This window comes from Trachurus japonicus, chromosome 24 (genome assembly GCF_045865225.1).
Source record: "Trachurus japonicus isolate A0001 chromosome 24, Traja_1.0".
NCBI classification, from domain to species: Eukaryota; Metazoa; Chordata; class Actinopteri; order Carangiformes; family Carangidae; genus Trachurus; species Trachurus japonicus.
Window position 1 is genome coordinate 26,401,898 of NC_140930.1, and position 15,068 is coordinate 26,416,965.

A 15,068-nucleotide genomic window follows, 5' to 3' on the forward strand; every position below is an offset into this window, starting at 1 on the left:
ATGAGCCCTCATTTGATCTGCTGCCATCGAAATGGCCTTCAGTCTGAGACAACTGTCACTGTTTATCCATATTATGAAGATAACAGGCCCATCTTCTGTGGTTTGGCGGTGTCAGATGAGTGGAGTGTGGAGGAGATTGTCAGAGGAGAGGAGAATGATTCATTGTGTTGCTCTATAATTGAATGATCCAGCATTCATCGTGGGCATGATGGTGAGATCATCTCCCACCATTAGACCTGGAGCTGGACTTCAGGACAGTATAGTGTTGTTCACAGGCACTTAAAGGACCATATCAGTGGTTTTCCTGGTCTTGGCGTATTAACTACAACCAGCAAATTCTTCACTTTACTGGCGACCATTTTCCAAAGAACGAAAGATTAATCTCCTCCCTTACAGGCTGCCGCTCGTTTCCATTTATTTCACTATGGTGTGAAAGTCATTTAGCAGCAACTTGAAACTTCCTTGGAACAGGTAATCAATCATAGGGAACATTTTCCTGTCCTTTTTTTTGATGTCAAATGATTTTGCAGAAGCCAATTCTCAAACTCTGGTTGCACCAAAGTGTCCATAAAACATGTGATTGCCTTAATAGAGTACTGGTTAGAGACAGGTTTCAACAAATGAAAATAAAGTAAATCCTCCACGATATATAAAGAGGCAACTGAGTATTACACTTCCTTAAAGTTAGGCGTCTTATGAAAGACAGATGAAGAAGAAAATTGTCAAAATTGGTGTAACAAATATCCTGAAATGTCCTGAAGTCTAGTCGCTAAAAATATGGATCAAGCTCCATAAATGCTGGATGCCACAATACATCTAATGTAACACAATAGCCATGTTTATTAGTCCCTTTCTGCAGGGCAAGAACTAACGTCTTTCAAACTCCACGGCTGCAGTTCATAATGCATAGTCTCTGATATGAATTTAGTCTCAATCCAAAATACTGACATACTGATGACATCAACCGGGTTGTTTTTTTCAGACCTGGCTAAACTCTTCCAGAGCTGCAAAATAGATAGACTGAGCTTCATATGAAAATAGGCCTGGTGAAGTGCTCTTTGAAGGCCAACTCATTATAATATTTTCTTTCTTTCTTTCTTTCTTTCTTTCTTTCTTTCTTTCTTTCTTTCTTTCTTTCTTTCTTTCTTTCTTTCTTTCTTTCTTTACATTAAATTTAATATAAAGTATAATTGCTTGCCTTAATGATATAAACAAACCTTCAGCAGCACCAATGATCATTAATTAACTTAGACTCATTTGTTGCCTTGGGTTAGTCTCTGAGTCTGAAGGTTGCAATTATGATTTACATTGTGTGAGTGTGTGCCTTCACTGTAATCAATAATATTAATAGGAACCATAAAAATTTCTCACATGAAGAAATTCCGAGTGCTGCGGTGTGACCTCTGTCAACATGGGAATCAGACTCACAACCTCAAGATCAAGAGTCACACATTGAACAGACAGAACTAATCTGACACATCTTTCTTGCTGAACACTGACATTGAGGAGCTGTTAACCTGTCTGTGTGCATTTGTGAGTGTGTGTATGTGTGTAAGTGCATGAGTGTGTGTCTGTGTGTTTATCTGTGTTGGACTTTGACAGTAAAGTAGGTGATAAACACCACATATCCTAAATGGCCCTAATAATGTGATTCAAAACACCTGTGTGTCAGCCTGTCCTGAGGTTGCCATGGTGATTTCCTCTACCTGTTTAGTCTGTCGAAATGTAGCCTACGCCTCAAACTCAGGCTGACAACTTAAACATCCTATCTGTTATCACATAAAGTTACGTGTGTGTGTGTGTGTGTGTGTGTGTGTGTGTGTGTGAGACTTATGAGACTTCATATAGGAGTGTATGGGGAAAAGGGGTCAGACGTTGATAAACTGAAGAGATATCAGATGAGTCCCTGATTAATGAATGAGCATCAGCTGTGGCTGTGGCCTGAGGCTCAGAGGTTGCCATAGTAACTTTAGTGGTTACCACGATGATAGACAGTACTCAGGCATAGGCATGCAAAAAAGTGAAGAAAGGGTAATTTTATGCCTTGGCAATGGTCTGACATTTAGGCTTATTGTGAAAACACAGTAGCTCCTATCAGAACAAGAAGCAAACCGTGAGTATCTAGAGACCTTTCTGAACATGTTGGTATGTTTTTGGTGTTTCTAGAGTAAGGTTTTTTTTAACCCTTGTGAACTAAAAGAAAGAGGGACTCTCTCGTATTGGAGTGGCGGCCGCACTCAGAGGTTAGTTCAAATTCTTTATAGGGACAACGAGGAGTTTCTCCATCGGCAGAACCAAAAATACAGCGACAATGAAAAAGTCTCATGTTAATGTGGATGAATCTACGTTACCCACACTTGGTAATGGGCCCATTTTCAAAAAAAAAAAAACGTTTTGTCTCTATTGTTATTTTGTTATTATTAGTGGTGGAAATGCTGGGCGAGCCGACCAGCGTTTCCTTACTTTCGGTTTTGCGTCCCTTTTAGTCCCTCTGCTTTTTTGAGCATGTTGTGAGAGAGAGGACAAGTTTGTCTACAACTGTGGAAATGTGTGTAGTGTGTAATTTGTGAAAGAAAGAAAAAAACACTACTTGGTTCGATTCCAGGCTCCCCCAGTCCGCATGTCGAAGTGTCCTTGGGCAAGACACTTGCCCTCTGATGTGTCATCGGATGTATGAATGTGTGTGAATGACTAGCCCCCAAGCCTGTCTGAAAACAAGGCTGTATGAACGTGTGTCTGAAAGGGTGAATGTGACGATACACTATAAAGCGCTTTGTCCATTTACCATTTTATTTAACCATCACAATTATTCCAAAGCTGTTTAATTAAGGTCAAAATGTAGCATAGTTTAGGTCAAAATCCTGAATAGTTCTTCTTTAAAGTTTAAATGGATTCTATAGAAGTATGTCAAAGAAATAGTCCAATCATTTTTCTTTTTTTTTTCGCAGCTAGAGTTCTGCAACGCCCCGAGCACTGACTTCTGTAGCTGTTTCATAGCTATAAATCTATATATCTATATATCTATGCTTGACTGCTACAGATTGATGCATTGTGCTGTCCTTTGCTTCACTTTGGATCATCACTGATGTAGTCATAATGGCAGCTGTGATTACACTTCATTAGTGGGACACAGCACTAAAGCAGTAGCAGACGTATTGTGGGGTTCACCTTGACCTGACAAGTTAGAGAAGAGGGTAATCTTTTTCACATTTGTCTAGTGGGTCTCACGTCAGAGCACAGAAAAGCAATTTACCTTCTCAGCACTGCACAAAGTAAATACACAAACTGCAGTCATAACCTCGCCCCCCTCCCCCCTCGGTCCCTCCCTCGCTGCTCTCTGTGTGCACGAGTGATAAAAGGCACGAGGACAGGGGAAAGACGACTTGCCTAGGTACACAGGTAGATGGACAAAGTGATCCAGTTTGCCTCATTAGAGAAAAACGTTATGTTCCCGGCGATCCGGGCAGAGCTGGGTCGTCATGGAAACCAAGCAGCATTGTCGCAGACTGTTTCTGTGGGGTTCTTGTCTGTCTGTCTCTCCACATTTGTTCTTCATCAGGGACACTCAGATCACTGATATTCTACACCACGAGGGTATGAGTCATACACATTTTTTTTTTTTTTTTTTGGTGCATCTGGAACAAAAGGGTTAGGGATAAAGTAATGCACATGCACACATACACATAACTTGATATGCATATATAAACATATGCACATGTACATGCATGCAAATAACTAGAATCATCTCTATCAAAGGTATTAAATCAGGCAGAGAGTGAAGATTTTGCTCTTATGCCTTTGTCAGTACATGACAGATGTGCACCACACCGTGCAGTTCTCATTTCTGTGTGGCTATCTTCATGTCTCTCTGCCTTTGTGATCTGGACTGTTTCCCCTCATTATATATCAGGTAGATTATGTGCTTTAATCGCCCTCTAGTCTCACTGATCGGCTGATGTGCTCAGTGTGTTTCCTGCTTATCTAGGCCACCAGATGTCAAAATCTGGAAAGCCAGAACAGCATTCTCAGCAACCAGGCAGGCAGAGGAGATGACTGATGTGGAGGAGAATGCCAGACTTTGTAAGGAGGAGACAATCTGCAGAGAGGTTGTGAGAGGGGTAAGATGCATGTATTTGCCCAAGGTGCTTCAGGTACACCAGGTGATTTTCATTTGAGTTGAAGATAGGGAGCACAGCATAGTTAGGCCAAGACACACACACACTCACACACCATTACTCTTAACCTACCTTAAACCTAATAGCTATTATAAAATCTTAAAGGAATAGTTCACCAAAAAATGAAATTCAGTCATTAGTGACTCACCCTCATGCTGATGAATACTCCAGAATAGTTTTTTATTCCTCAAAGTGCATCTGGAGACCTGGGAGGCCAGTTCGTAGTCCAACAAAAACTTTGTATGAGAAAAATAGGGCCCGTTGGCCCAGTTGGTGAACTGTTCCTTTAACCCTCAAACAGCCCGTGGAAGGTATCTGATAAAGTAAGAATTGGCCAAAATGTCCTCACTTTCCCAAAATGTCCTCACTCTGATGGTTTAAAACTCAAACTGGTCCTCACATGTATAGCTTTACAAGTACACACACACACACACACACACACACACACAAACACACACACACCCTAAGGTGCACAGTAGAACAAAGTGATGAGTGACCAACTGTCTCATTGTTCACCTGCCATTGCCTCCAGCTGTTTCATCAAAGCCTTTCCACTGCCACTTCTTCATGTGGCTGCCTGATGCAAAAACCCACACATTCACCTCAACATATGTATAAGCTTGCACACACACTCACACACACACATACACATATGTCTCCTAGCCATTTATCTCCTCTGCCAGCTTGATCTGGCCGCTTATCACTCCAATCTTTGGATGGACACGCACGCACGCACACACACACAGACACACACAGTTAATCTTGCTAGGACATAGCATTGGATTCCATTTACTGTGGACGCCCTAACCTCAAATCACACCTAACACATGACCTAAACCAGGACCTCAAAAATGACGTTTCACCTCATTAGTACCTCACTTTGGTCCCCATGAGGACTACTAGTCCTGGGCGAGGGCGGTGTTGTTGAAGGTCCCTAAGCAGTACCAAAATGCGTACACACACACATGCACACACTCTTTAAACTGGCATTAACTACATATGGCTTAAGTACATTTTACATTCCACATATGGATCTATAGAAGGAGGATAAAAAACTTCAAGATGTTTGATGTGGATCTGGAGAAACTCTTTAATCATTACAATCCCTCTACTGTGACATCCTCCGTTGGTTACTCCTCCTCACTTATAGATCATATGCTTTCAATGTTAATTATTCTCACAGAGTCCACATGCAGTGGTTCACGTTTTATCATGTAGTATTTATAACCCATTGAGATATCATTATAAAATTTACTGTAAAACTGCTGTGCAGTAATTTATGTAAATTAGACCATTGTCAGAATAGTTTCAGCGTCTCAAAATCAAGACCACATTCCTATTAAGTCCTGGTTTGTGTCACAAGGGGAATGCTGATTGTTGAGCCTCTCTTTCGCTGCTGGGCTTTGCTTCATGGTTGCATTGTGGAGGATAAACACGTTAGCTGGGATTTTTCAAGCTACTTTATTTGCCCCAGTATATGCTATTTTAAAAAAAATCTTTAAACCTTTAACTGTATTTGTCCGCTAGGAGCAGCAATCCTTCTCACTTTACTGTAGTTCTGTAAACCACACACCAGGTTCATTTCAAAATCTTAACCAGTTCTTTGTGAAATGTCTGTTTTTTTTCCAGCTACATTTTTAGTCCTTTTGAGTCATAACAACTTCTATTGTGCGTGCCTACATATCAGTGTGACCTTGAAAATAATGACCTTCCTCTACTTTGCAGTGCTGCTCTGATATAAATTCTATGTGTTTTCCATTAATCTTCCAGCCAATATGTCCTTAAAAGTGCTTAAATCACCTTGTGGTAAAACATAATAAATAGGGCACTGAAATAAAAATGCCTCACGACCTTGACCCAATCGATGAAGGCTGCAGCGTTATGATTCACACAGAGTAGTGCCATCCTGCAACTGCCTCTTTCCAAAACCATCTGCATCCATCTTCCACTGCACTAAATGAACTAATGAGGTGTGAAACTGCCTGTTAAAGTCACTGATTGCGAAGCGTGGGGCCACTTCCATAACAGAACAGCATGTACGACGTAAAGGCGGCTATTTTGCAGCCAAGTGCAAATCAAACATGAGTTAACAAGTAAGTCGGAATCTTGTATGAATCTCACCGGAGTCTTGAGCTCAGCGGTGCATAGCTGATGAGTTTCCTGCCTAACTGCTTCCAACCAGCCAGCCAGCCTCCTGGCAACCCAGCCCCTGTATGACTCATCACACGGAGCATGTGATCCTTCTTTTAATGCACACACACACACACACACACACACTCACACACGCGTGCATGCACACACTCACACATGCAGTCATATTTCCCTGCCAGGGGCTTCCCTCCCCAACAGCGCATTACGTGCATCAAGAAATCCCTGACAAACATACAGAAAAGGGAAGCCCTTTGTGTTTAAGTTTGTGTCTGTGTAAACGTGTGTGTGTTTTCTATGTGCCACTACGTTTCAGAGGGTTTATATTAGTGACAGTGTGAATGGGAGTCTGTTGATTTTTCCTGCAGGGCCACCGTTTGATGAGGGATGAGTCATCCGGATGGAGACCCCGAGGAAGACTGGCAGGTTGGTGATTCACCCTGCAAAAAAAAAGAAAACTGAAGTGTGTAGGAATGTGTGTGTGTGTGTATTTCTGATAACTATATAATGAGCACACATTCAGTAATTCATTATATGCGCATGTGTATGCATATGCATATCTATGTATGAGCAAACATTAATGAGGGTGTACACAAACATATGTTATTGCTTGTGTGTGTGTGCGTGTGTGTGTGTGCACACAAGTGTGTATGTGTATAGCTATATGTGTGTCCTATGGGTAGACGGCTTGCTTTGGGCTGTTTTTGTTTATCTTCCTGCAGAGTGGGGAGAGGTTGTATATGCATAATCAGAGAAACACCACAGGGGATTGTTGACTCCATTAATCCAGTACGCAGGAGAGCGTTCCTTATTCCACACCACACGCCCCCAAACTCACACTCTTATCAGCCCGCTGAAACAATATTAATGGCATAATGCAATGTGGATGCAAGCATCTCCAGTTATGCACCAGATGTGACTGGAGCGATCTCATTATTTTCTTGTCAGATATGTGTCTATACCTTCAAGGCAGGAGAGCGTGACAAAATATATCAGAGGCTGAGAGGATCAAATTGATATTCTGGTGGCCCCAAATCTGCATCTTTGTCTATTATTCAAAAGTCTTTTGTGTCTGCCGAGAAACAGACAAGATTTTTCTGATAGAGCTGGATTGTTAAATGATTCATTTTGATCGTTCAGGCTTTGCAACTTCCACAAAAACTGCAGCAGGGAAATTGGAGTGAGTGAGTTCTCAGTAAAGTTTGACAGATTTCTTCCGACGACTTATCAAGCATCCAGACAAAACTGCGGCAACTCCCTGCTTTCATTTAACGAGCAGCATTCACCGAGAATCGTGTTAGGTCAATAAAAGCCCTTGCTTGTGCTATGGATATGCTGTGTACATGGTGGCATCCACGGGAGGAGCTCACAAAGCCTGTAATGAGCGATCAGCGGATGAATGCAGCTGTGGTTAAAGCAGTCAGAGTCTATCTCTTTACATTAAGATGATTGATCAGCAAGACGGGATGCTTGCCTGATGATGAGGTAGTTATCTGGAAGAGACAACAGCAAGATCATTAATCTTCCGTTGTGATGAGGAGGCAGCACTCTGGGTGTGTGTGTGCGTATGTGTGTGTGTATATGTGTGTGTCAGGATGCCCATGTGTGGCTTTTTGATAGGTGAGAGCAGTACTTGTTTGCTCACAGCAGTGCTGATGAGGATTTATCAAAAAAAGGGAACACTCTGTCTCTCTGGGTTTCTCTCTCTCACACATACACACACAAACACTGATTTCCTCTCCCAGGGGTCACCTTGAGCTGCACAAATTGGCTTTGGTTGGTTGAGGTCTCAGTGGTTGCAAATTAGTCAGGCGCTGCATCTCTTTGAAAGTCTGAACTCGGCTCACTCTCTCAACTGTCTCTCCAAGCATCATGCTCCCTGTCTTTTGTTCTCTCTCCAGCCCCTCCTCCCTTTTTTCTGTTTTTGCAGCACTCTCCCCTGTTTTCTCTTTTTCTTACTAATCCTCCCTTTCTCTGTCCTCTCCTTTATCAAATGTGTATCTCTTACTCATTTTCACTTCAGCCTTGTCTCCTTTTTTCCCCCCCTCGCTCGCTCACTCACTTCTCCCTTCCTCTTTCACTGCTGATGAATGGAGTGGAAAGTTCTCCCACAGTATCACTGAACGCAGCTGCTGTGGCATTTCTTTACTCATTCATTCAGAAGGCTGTTAAATACAGTTCCGCTTTCTAACTGTTATTCTCCCTGTGCTGTTTACGTGAATGCATCACTTCAGCTTTACTTATCGTCGCGGTGAATGAGCTTGTTTGCTCGGCTGACATGCAGGAACTTTGGGGGGGGAAAGTGCTTTCATTTAGGGAAGAATGATACTGCTGTGTCACCAGAGTAGCTGAAACTATTAATTTCCCACAAGCGACATTGTCAGTGGGAACAAGGGGTTGTTTTGTTGCGTGCATCCATATTCAAAATGGAGATTCAGAAGCCTGTGACAATCAGGTGTGTAAATAAAAAGTGCATCAATAAATTCTTTCCTGTGAATGACAATGAGTATTAATTACACTCTGAGAAAATGGCATGTAAACAGAGATTATGCACGTTTGGATTTGGCATTTTGATTAGCAGCTAATGTTTACATCCTTGTCTTGTCAATGCAGCATTTTGTATTCTGCGTGTGATCTGGACTTAGTGCATTTTATTGATTGTCTTTCACAGTACTCCGAGAGCTCCTCCAATCAGCATAATTACACTTTGTGGGTTAAGTTTGTCCCATCTCACTTGTGCTTAATCATTCCAAATCTACAATTACATTGGAGTCGTTTAAGTTACGCTTTGGTGAGGCACATTGTACAAACACACAACACTAAAGTCAAATTTGTGGAAATATTTAATTTAAAGTATCAGTGGAAATATTTGAACTAAAATAAAGGGGAACTATTCAAGTCTGGTCTCTTTTTCGCTGTTTTGGACACCTTTTTCTCTCTCTCTGGATATTTTCACTGTCTAAAAACTTCCAACTAACCCTCCTCTCTGTCCCCCCCCCCGGCCATGTGCATTTGGTTTCAATAGCTGGCAAGAAGGCAATCCATGGATAATGTTCTACGTTTTATGATGTGTATATTTGTGTGGTCTTATCTCTCACAAGAAATTACGGGTTATGGCGTGTGTTTGTGGCGTCCATGTTTCTCAACACTGGGTCGGAGGCGCTGATCTTGCAAGGTTGGTTTTTGACAAAGACACGCTAGGCAGAAGGCAGAGAGCCTCCTGTGACAAGTCATTTAACCATCACAATTACTCCAAAGCTGTTTAACAAAGGTAAAAATCTTGCATAGTTCCCCAGATGGATGGTGGTAGTAGTATGAATTCAAACTCGACAATTTTTGCAACAATTTTAAATGATTACTGTAACAGTGTTAGATACAATGAAGTTCAATCAAATGTCAATCAACATATTCTGAAGGTGACAGGTGGTTTTGATGGAGGGGTACTTGAAGATGTGACAGAGGTTGGGAACCACTGCTGTACAATACTGCCCTACAAAGCAAAAAGGCAGTAACTGCATTTTTGGTCGAAAATTAGTTATTATCATTTTCATGACATTCAAGGCATCCTTTGTTATGTGACAAAATATCTTATCTCAAATGTGTGTCGTTTTGGAGAAAAATGGTAGTCGTTTTTACAGTAACTGCAAAAAGCCCTAGTGAAACAAAGCAAGAAGGCAGTAACTACCGTTACTCTGTCAGTTACTGTACTTTTGCTTTGTTTTACTTAACGTAAAAACAACCGTGTTGCCGCAGAGTGAAGTTACTGTTTCCATGTTTCCCATACTGGTACTATTCAAAATAAATTGTCCTAATTTGGGCTTTGATACAGTTTAGGAATGTGAGACACTTTAAACAGCAATTTCAGCACCAGAATTTCCGGGTGGAAAATATTGGCCTAAAATGGTCAGATTACTTTGGGTTTGGTATATCCATGTTCAGGGAAACAAATGGTTCCAATTAGTCCAAATACAGTGTATCTAACACACCTAGAGCACAAGTTGTGACAGAATAGTTTTTGAAGAATCTGCAGTTACTGCCCTTTTCCTTGGTATGGTGCCACATTTTTGGCAAGTAATACAGAGCAAGAATACAGTAACTGCAAAATAGGGGTAAAACATCAAATCAAATATGAGAATTAATATGTACAAAGAATAAGCTAATACAAAGTAACAAAACTGCCTCATGTCCAATAATCTACCTACAACTACTTAGGCTGGACAACAGGATAACTTTAAAGTCATTTTTCTCAGTTCGGAACTCTGCGTAGTTACTGCCTTTTTGCTTTGTAGGGCAGAATACGTTCTCTCTTTGTATGTCTGTGTATACAGTATGGCAGTCTGAGAACATACTAGAAAGCAAGAGCAACAGACTGAAGCAGTGGCCGCTTTGATCAAAACCAATTGAGTCCTCATCTTTTGTCTTGCCACTGGCTGCGTTGGCATGGAAACCCCGGCAGAGCGGGGAACACTGTGGTCGATCAGCAAATGGGTCACATGGAGAGGAAAACAAGCACACACACACACACAGACGAACACGAACACACACATACACGCACACAAAAAGTTATGAGGCAACCCCCTTTAGCATCAAGTGCAGTGTTACAATGTAAAGAAACCCCTGACCTATTTCACCACCAGGCAAGAGAATGAGCCCCTTTCTTTTGCACAACATGCTCATGTTGCAATACTGTACAGTTAAAGTATAAGCCATTAACCATATGTTTCACTTTCTATGTGCAACACTCTTTGCACCATTGCACCGTTCATTTCACTTTCCTTTTAAACATTCATTTTAAGTAATTCATTATTGATACCCTAGATGGCTGTCGGTTTGAAGGATGGAAAAGCCATTTGGAAGGCAGATGCAAAAATGTCCGGAGGAGCATTTGTAAAATTAAAATAAAATTATTTTCTAAAGCAGCCTCAGCTTCCTGATGGCGATGCTGAGACAGACGGCAGGAAGAAGGCTACAGGGAGGCACCGGCCTCTCTGTGATCGCCTCCTGCTTGAGGAGAGCCCTGCACGGTGACTCATAGCTGCTTATAGGGAATACTCACTGCAGACAGAGGCTGGGGAAGAGAAGAGAAGAGAAGAGAAGAGAAGAGAAGAGAAGAGAAGAGAAGAGAAGAGAAGAGAAGAGAAGAGAAGAGAAGAGAAGAGAAGAGAAGAGAAGAGAAGAGAAGAGAAGAGAAGAGAAGAGAAGAGAGGTCATGGGGGATTACTCTGACACTCATTCTCATGTGTGACTGGTTGCCCTCCTGACCAATTCATAGCCTGAGACAGTGTGTACTTGGCTCCTAAACCACTTGTGTTTATGGTCCACAAACCAGTCAAAAGATTTAGTGTAACAGGAGTTATGTGTGTCTTGGTCCACAGCCACGTCTTGGTGACCTTGTAAAAGTATCTGCAGGGCAACGTGATGCAATAAGAGATCATGTTTACTGCAGCGAGATCTGTGGCGGCAAACACAAAGTTTGCAGCAGAAAAGAACTCCTCTGTCTGACAACCTATTGCAATTAGTAGTAAATAGTGATGTAAAGAGATATAAAGATTGTACACACGCAGACACACACATGCAGACACTCCCACATTTCAGTGTGTCTGGCTGGCTGGCTCTCCTACTTGGTTTAGGGCTGGCATTCAGTTACATCATTCTTCAGAGAACGGAAGCTCAGATTACAGGAAAGGCAAACACAGGCCTCTGGGGTCTGCATGAGTGTGTGCGTCTGTCTGTGTGCATGTGTGTGTGTGCATGTGTATATGTGTGTGCGTGTGTGCAATTGCTCTCCCTGTATGCTCTTCTTATATAACCAATCAGAATGCCCGACACGTTTCTCTCTATGGATGCAGTTTCGTTTGGGTTCAGATTTCATCATTCAATCTGACACATAGTTTCAGGGCTGTTTGTATAGTTGAGATTTTGGGTGATGTGTTTGTCTCTGAGCAACACACTTGTGCGCGTCTTGCTGAGATATTCCATGCGCTAAAGTACACTTAATTAATTGATTGAACCCTCCAAAAACAGCTTTGGTCGACCATTAAAATGCAATCTGGTAATATTAAATGTACTATAAATGTAATATCTCCATGTTTAATACAAATTCGCACATTGCAGCTTCAGCATGGGGGCAATACTGAAGCTAAATGAGCCAGCAGTTTACGAGCTCTGGTTCTGCTGGAATTAAAAGAAGTACTTCTGGAGCGAAGAGGTCATATGAGGCCTTTGCATTTTATCTCACAAGCTGAGCCTCCACTGTATTTTTTTTTTTTTTTTACTGCAAAAACGCTCTGCATAATCTCAGCTGCAAGGCAACATATTAGTGCTGTATTTCTCTTCTCCCCGAGTAGGTAGATAATATTTCCGAGCAGTTAACCACGCAAAAAAGGGCTGCATAATTACCATGGAGACGTACAGTACAGTAGCTGAGAGCGTCATCGGCAGGGCAGGTTGAACAGGAGAAAAAGTAGAAGTTGGGACACGCTGCTCCACAGTTCAGCGAGCGCCCCCCCCCTCGTCCCTGCCACCGAGCGTGTGAGTTAAATTAGTGCTGTGTAATTAACAAGACCAAATGTGCTCGCAGATGTTCCAAAGTCAATTGAACATCAATAACTCCAGCTGAGGCCAGCAGTGACCATCTCTCGCTTCATCTCTAAATCTCTCCTAACCCCTTCTCGCTTTCTCTATTACTCGCTTTGTCTATAAGTGAACCCCCCCTCATATTTCAAACTTTGGAGCTGAGATGGATTTCACAGTCTGTTTAAAGCAGCTTGGATGGATGGGTACAGTGCGTTTCTGTATGCCACTGCTGACGCGGCCATCCCTCTCTCTCAGCATCTCCGGATCTGGCAAGCTGTCACATATGTCTGCAGCGCTCTGCTCCGTGCCACTCACAGCTTTTCGCGCTCTGATCACAGTGATTTGAGCCAGCCCTATGTTGATAATGTGTGTTACACTTTCTGCAGCATATGGGGGAGAGTGCCACCCCTGCGCCCTTCATATAACGCGACGTCGAAGTAGGCATGCCTCTGTCCTCTTTTTAGGCTCACACTTTGAGTAATATTTTTCACACGGGATCGAGCATCACTATACCTGCCAAAAAACAAGGCCCGTGTCCAGCTAATGGAAATCTGCTGTGGATTATTGTGCAGCCTACTCACTCATTTCAGCAAAAACCTATTTTCTCTCTCACCCCACAGAGTACCAGCCATGGAGTTAGTTGTTTTTTTTTGTCCAGGTTTTGATATATCTGTCTACTCACTCATATCCCTGCATCACCTGCATAAACTGTTTCTGTGTGTCCTTATACCTTAATATCACAGTCATTCATTTATCTGGTTGGACTATATATACCACTGCATGTGTTGTGATTATTACGGAGATTTAACTCTCCTGTTGTCCTCCTGGGTCAGGGAAGGAAGGACGAAGGGAAGGAAGGAAGGAAGGAAGGAAGGAAGGAAGGAAGGAAGGAAGGAAGGAAGGACAAAGGGAGAGATGGGAGGAAAGAAGGAAGGGAAAAGGGAAGGTAAGATAGATGAAAAGATTGGGTTAATTGGGTCAAAAAGGAAGGAAGAAGTAGGGACGAAGGTAGGGAAGGAAGGGGAAAAGGACTGTGGAAAGAAGGAAGGAAAAAGGAAGGAAAGAAATATGGAGGGAGGGAACAGAATGGGTCAATTAGATCAAAAGAGGAAGGAAGAAAGTCAGGACGAAGGGAATGAAGGAAGGGAAAAAGGAATGAAAGAAAAATGGAGGGAAGGAACAAATTAGGTAAAGGAAGGAAGCAGAAGAAAGGAAGGAAGGAAGATGAAAATGATTGTGGAAAGAAGGAAAGGAGAAAGGAAGGATGAAGGAAGGGAACAGATTGGGTCAATTTGACCCAGAAGGACAACAGGAGGGTTAATATTCTACACTGAAGGTCCAGAGCTTTTGGTTCAGTACAAAGCTACAGCAACTAAGCACAAAGACAGGAAATAGGGCTGAACAGCTGATTATGGTTCTATCCATGCACAGTGAAGAAATGTAACCGACCACCACATCACTTGGCAAGTTTCTTTTCTTGTTTATTAATGTGAAAACCATTAGTTAGCAAAAGAAACCGAGGTAAGAAAATAATTTCTTGAGGTTTATCTGTGCTGATAAGTGGATTTTAGTTCCTTGTGTGAGAGCAGAGAAGGATTGAAAAGTTTGTGGTGGGTGCTGGCTCTGTTTTGGTCTCAGGTTGGGGAGGGATTTTCATCATTCTCTCCTCGCACCTGTGGTAAATAATTCTGGAGATTAAGGTGTTTTATAACAGATTCGCTCAAGGTCAAGGACGTTACACGGGGGAGTGCTTCTGAAAAAGTATGATTCCACTGATGTTCTCAAATGCTTTCAATGCTGTGAGCGTACAGTATTGAAACATGACACCTCACAGTCCAAAAAAAGAAAAGAGAGAGACATTGTCCTAATAAAAGTCTGCACTTGCATCCAACACATTGATATGCTGACTGGATTTTTTTTTGCCCAAACTAGGCCAACACCCCACATGACTTCAAAGGCTGGGAGACAAAAAAAAACACACACATTGTAGTTTTTCCTCAGCATGGATTCACAGAGCATTACAATCTTTTAAAAAATTTGGCTAGAACAGCAAGTTCTGCTGTTAATTAGTTCAAGAAATAGTGCACTTCTGCCCCAAGGCTTTATTAACAGAGACTCCGATTGAGCTATATGATTAATCTGTGCTGTGGTATAAAAAAAAAAAATGAA